We start from the raw sequence: 6,000 nt of genomic DNA, 5'->3' as shown, positions 1-6,000 counted from the left end.
AGTATTTGTTTGTAGAGTAGAATTTTATTGTAGGTTGATAAGCTTGAATTCCTTCCTATCAGCCAATACATCCTACTGTACTTGTAGTTGAGCTCATCCCTCTTTTTCTTGACATTGCTTTTCCACCGAAGTTTGGCATCCAGAGTAATGCCGACATATTTTGCCTCGTAGGCATAAGGTATCACGTGGTTGTTGGTTCTGACTTCTATGTAATATTGTGAAGGGCACTTCTACTGGTCTATTTGCGAAGGGCACTTGCACAGACTTCTTTTCATTCAATTTAATTCTCCAGTCTATGGTCCATTTTTTTTTATTTTTGTGAGACTTACTTGAATTTTTCTTGTTGCTTCTTCATTGCTGTCTCCTGGAGCTAGGACTGCTGTGTCGTCTGCAAACGTGGCGATGATGTTTTCTTCTGGTACAGGAATATAATTTGTGTAAAGAAGGTAGAGAATGGGCCCCAAAACACTCCCTTGAGGCACTCCTTCTTCAATTTTCGTTAACTTCGAGTAGCTATCTTCTTGTTTCACACTGAAGTACCTGTTTAATAGGTAGGATCTCAATATTGTTGAATACTGGATGGGTAGTATTTTCTGGAGTTTTCTGATCAGACTCTGATTCCATACTTTATCAAACGCCTGAGCTACATCAAGAAAGACTGCTGCACAGAAATTTTTCTTCTCAAGAATTTTCTCGATGAACAATTTATAATAATAGAAAAATAATTTAACCTCAAATAGAGCAGCGAAACTCAAACAATTTTGCCGAAGTGTTTTCTTGTGATCAAAGCTGTTAATGACAAAAGTCGACTGTGAATGTGCATGCTCGTTCAATAGTTAGTGGCCAGTCTTGACATTAAAGAGGCACTATCGGAAAATTTGATTTGAGTGCTATTTCATCAATGGGCTAATATACTAGTTTTATTAATCTATTATTTAAAATAACATTTCAAAATTTCCCGTTTCCTGTATTTGAAAATAGATTATCTAAATTGTTCGATCACTTCTCATTCTATAGACTTTTCCCCTCTTCTAATAGACTCTTATAAACTCTTTCTTCAATATTTATCCCTAGTTATGACCATTCGTGTGAGACACATTCGATTCGTTAAATATTTTCCCTTCAAACACCAGACTCTTCTTTAATATTAGATATTATATATTAAATTACTATTCGTATTTGGTGGGGGCGCAGAGCAGAGCACAGATGTTCACAGTGGATAGGATCGGAGTCTGAGAGATCTGTTGGTGGAGCATTCGCTACTCCGAACAAAAGCGAGGACGCGTGACACTGCATGCATTAGACAAGCCTTTGCTACCGGAAGATATCTCCGCCTAATCCGAAAGACGTGTGTCAAACATCCCCTATGCAGATTACAGACCGGGCCGGTCTTATCAATAGAGACTTATCAAAACCCTTTCCTTGCACTCCCTACTCTCCCTCTAACGGTGTTAGTACAGCGCGACTCACACGTTCTACAATTGACAGACAGTTGCCCACGGATGCTAGACTTGATCCAAACCTGGTCCTCTCATATTTACTTCCACTCATATGTGCTGCATCATTAATTCGAGATAATCCACATTTAATACTGTGCAAACTATACCCAGTGTTACATTATATTATCATCAAATACAAACCAATCACTTCGTCGAGTGTGTAATGTGTGATTACATATGCGGAGTGAGCTCGTTATTATTCATGTTCTACGAGTACACTCTATTCCACGGATGGATGTAATAGAGATTCGGACCCATTGTTTGTGTGCAAACAGATAACTGAAAGATAAACATACAGTATCTCCAGTCAGGTTTTATTCATCCTAAATTTTTTTTATCAGGATTTTCTTACGTCTGTATGTATGTAACGCATATACTGCCAAACGTGTTGATAGAATTCTATGAGATTTGGCAGGAATATTCCTTTTTCAACTGCGCGTCGATGAATATACAAGGTTTTTTATTTTTTGGATAATATGAAAGGAAAAGGAATTCCCTCCATACTCCGGTATTATCATCTACTCTGAAGATAGGATTAATCAGACTATAGAATAATTATTCATTATAAATTATTCATCGCATGCATTACACAGATGTATGATGAAGCCGGTGAACAGGTGACACCAGATACTTTTGGATTAGAAAACTGCGTGAGGTCTACTGTTCACAGAACTACTAGTTACTAACGAACGCCTTGACCAAGAGAGAGAGAGAGAGAGAGAGAGAGAGAGAGAGAGAGAGGAACAGAATGTATTCTCAATGATATTATCGTCAAAATTAGTTGAGTGATAACGATTGTGTTGTTACAGCTGTCCCATGGGTCACCCAATAAACTACTGCAACCATGTGGTATAGGAGCAGACCTCAGCTTTCGGCTTAAGGATTATTGAGCCTTGACAAACACCACCCAACAATACAAAACTGGTCGTCAATGAGTGGCGTGCCCAGCAATATCAATTGCAATAACTATTGTGAACAGAAGGCTAATGGCCCTAGCCATTCCACCTATTTTACACCATCAGTCACTTTCATTAGCAATGCTACCGAAATCAACCCAGACTGATTATTATGTGATATCATATCCTAATATTATAAATATGATAAATTTTCAGTGGTTCATTGATGATAAAGTTTCTATGGAAAATGTATCTATGTGGTATATGTGAGTATGCCTATGGCTGAGTACATACAGAGACCAACTGCAGGTGAGAGCAACTTGAATTGCGAATTGAGTTGCTTGTTTTTCTCCCACAAGATACAAAATTGAATGTGTTGTTCATAGTAGGGTGATAGCAACACGACTAACAAGTAACGTTGGAAACTAGAATTGCTCCAGTTTCCGTTTCGTTGCTACCAACAGTTGCTTTCTGTATGTAAACAGACTCACATTCAATTTATTATCCCAGTCTAAAGATTCAAATCATATCAATGAAACCTAAATTTTTTCACGGTTGACGACAAAATATTTTACAGTTGGTTTAACAAACATTGAGTAGAAATGCCTTCCAATGGAAATCCACGGAAAGTAATAAATCATACTACCATTCACAAGAATGCGATATTATAAAAAAAGTTTCTCATCAAGCATATAATTGATGTAATAGACTCATAGCTTAGAATGAAATTCTATCCATGATCTATTTTGGGGGTGCTGTTGAATCCGTAGTCGAGCTGATAAATTATCGTTCAGATAATCAGATCGCTCAGATTTATGCATCTGCTACTCGGGTAACCACTTGAAGAGACAACTCTGCTAAATATCACTCATGAATTTAGAAAGAGCTTCCCAGTGGTTCGGAAAACACCTTAAGCTGTAGGCCCTCTTACCTTCTTATGATCGTCATTCTTATCACCTAAGCACAAGCCTAGACGAGCTTGTGTGTGTACATCAACCTTGGTAAAAAATTGTTTTTCACTTCTAGAATTAATAAAATCCACGAAGAATTTTTTCTTGGATGTTCAAGAAATTCATAATTTGAAAAAGCTTGAATATATTTAGCATTCACTGAAGACAATGTGTTTGCTCAGCACACGGATATTGTGATCTGAGTACAACACACCGGGAACGCCCCGTTTGCTTGATGAGAGAAGTTAATAATTTCTTGCAGTTAATAATTGATAGCAACCGACGTGGTAGGTGCGGGGAGCGGGGCCCGTGCGGTTTACCTGCGGGACACAGTTTGCCTCTACTGTTGTCTTAGCCCAACTGTCATAAATATTCGATGCCCAGTAGCAAAATCTGATCTCACCGGTTCGAGATTTCAGGGTTAGAGCCCGCTTCCTCTTACAAGTTGCCCTCAATTATTTCAAAGCTGGTCAAATGATAATATGAGAGTGTGCTATCAATGAATCATCAGATTTGTGTGATTGGAACGAGATGTATGTTTTCTGAATAAAGTTACCTAATATTTAAAATAAAAAATTATTATATCATCTATGTTTCAATAATATCATCATCATTATCATAATACGTCGTTCCACTACGATCATCTACAGTGGAATTCATAGCTGTCAGCATTAGCTATATGGGAAGCATTGATGCTATTCATATGGAATGCTGACAGTTTAAAGTGAATCTCACTACATCTGGAATGGAACTACAAATAGCCTACTATAGAATACAGTGCGGTTCCTACAATAAACTGACTATACCTATTCAACCACTTCAAGAATTACGTGGGTTTCCCGAATTGGATAGATGTGTTATTCAATAATTTATTCCTATCATTTGATAATGCTCCCACATTGCTAATTCTATTTCAAAGTAGTTCTTCCATAAATTGGGTAGAAGACTATGTGGTAATTAGTAGACTATGTTATTGAATCCTCAACCCCACTCAACAACTTTTCGTCGACATAGGCCTACAATGAAGAAACTCCCTCTGAACTGGCCCAGCTATTCCCTTGTATAAGTTGAGTGAGGGTTCATCTTCATGCCCCCAGTACTTCAATTGCTATGAGTCGGCTCTCTTCCTTTAGCCTTTCTGGAAACGTAGAGTTCTTTTTCAAAAGAAGAGGGACTTCTCTTTCTTTGAAATCAAATCCGTGTGCCCAAGATAGTAGCTTCATTCACTTCCTGCAGTTGAGCAACTGAATCTGAAAGCATCGGAGTGAGTGGCAAATAAGTACCCATGGGGCCATGGCAAGGGCTTCAGAATACGGAGTGATCTTTCTGATGGCTAGTTAGTTTATGCACAGACACTGAATTTAAGAATTATTGTTATCACAATTCAAATTGAATTGGAATATTTTTTAAGTATAGAACTCTATAGTTCATCTTTGTGTATTATATTAAAGTTTCAAATTAGAATATAGTAGGCTACAACTTGATAACTTAATTAGACAATTTTTTCTAGTCGTCTTTTTGTCTTTAGAAGAGTGGTTGGCATGAACATTTTTTCTCATAATAATGATTATAGTAAAACTTTATTACAGCAAAAATAGTAAAAAACAAAATTAAATTGAATTAATGAAAATTTAAGGTGTAAAAATGTTTATTTTACACTAGCGAACTTCAAGTCTTTCTTCTTGTACTTGCTAGGAGAGGGTTGGCAAAATCATAAGTATTGCATTGCTATCGCCCAATATCCATAGATATCATGCTTGAATGAAGTTCATATAAACGCTTTATATGAATGATTATAAAAAATAATATTCTCATAACCTGATATAAACAAGTGCAGAACATGAAAGTTATCAATGAAGCGAACCAGTGTTCTTCAAAGATAGAAATCCAACTTTTATGAGAGGGGATCGAAATAGGAAGTGTACTCCACTAGCAACCTCTAATTGCTGTGATAAGGGAGCGATGGCGAAAGAAATGTGTTCGAAAACGGGAAGGGGCTGAAGAGGAGTGGGGAGAGAGAAATGTGCATGGAAGCATTTTTATTTATGAGGGGAAGAATTGGTGAAGAAGATCTCACTGCGTTAAAGAAGATATTGAGAAAGTAGTTTAAAAGAATTGCAGAGAAATGAGGGTGTAAAGAGAGAGGGTTTGTTTGTCAACAGAAGAAAAACCCATAGAGGTGGAGGAGAAAAAGGAAGTGGGAGAAGGTAGTGAAGTTGGATGAGAAAGAGAGGGTGGAGGATTAGTAGGAGGAGTGGTATTATGAGGAAAGAGGGGCCAAGTTATGTAACTTGGCAACTGTCGTTTTTCACCAATTCAAAATACATTCTTTTCACGCTCGATATTTATTGCCTCTCTCACTCTCTTCTCCCTGTTCATTCTTTTGTTAGGTATTTCACCAGAAAACTGCTTTCAACATCACAGATCCCGAGGGAGTCGTCACTCTCCTTTTTCAGAAATTGCTTCAGTTTGAATTAAAAGAATAGATTACAATATTTCTAGTGTTTAAAAAACTTTACACGAGAAAATGTCAATGAAAAAATATTTATTTACTATTATAATAGGCCTATTTGATCACGGAAAAAATAAAAATTCCAAGCCTGCTGTTCAAAACGTAATATCGGGGGACAGAGCTTCGCTCTGGAGTACAAAACT

Source organism: Nilaparvata lugens, chromosome 4 (genome assembly GCF_014356525.2).
Source record: "Nilaparvata lugens isolate BPH chromosome 4, ASM1435652v1, whole genome shotgun sequence".
NCBI classification, from domain to species: domain Eukaryota; kingdom Metazoa; phylum Arthropoda; class Insecta; order Hemiptera; family Delphacidae; genus Nilaparvata; species Nilaparvata lugens.
The sequence above is the reverse complement of the archived record's forward strand: the minus strand, read 5'-3'. Positions refer to the sequence as shown.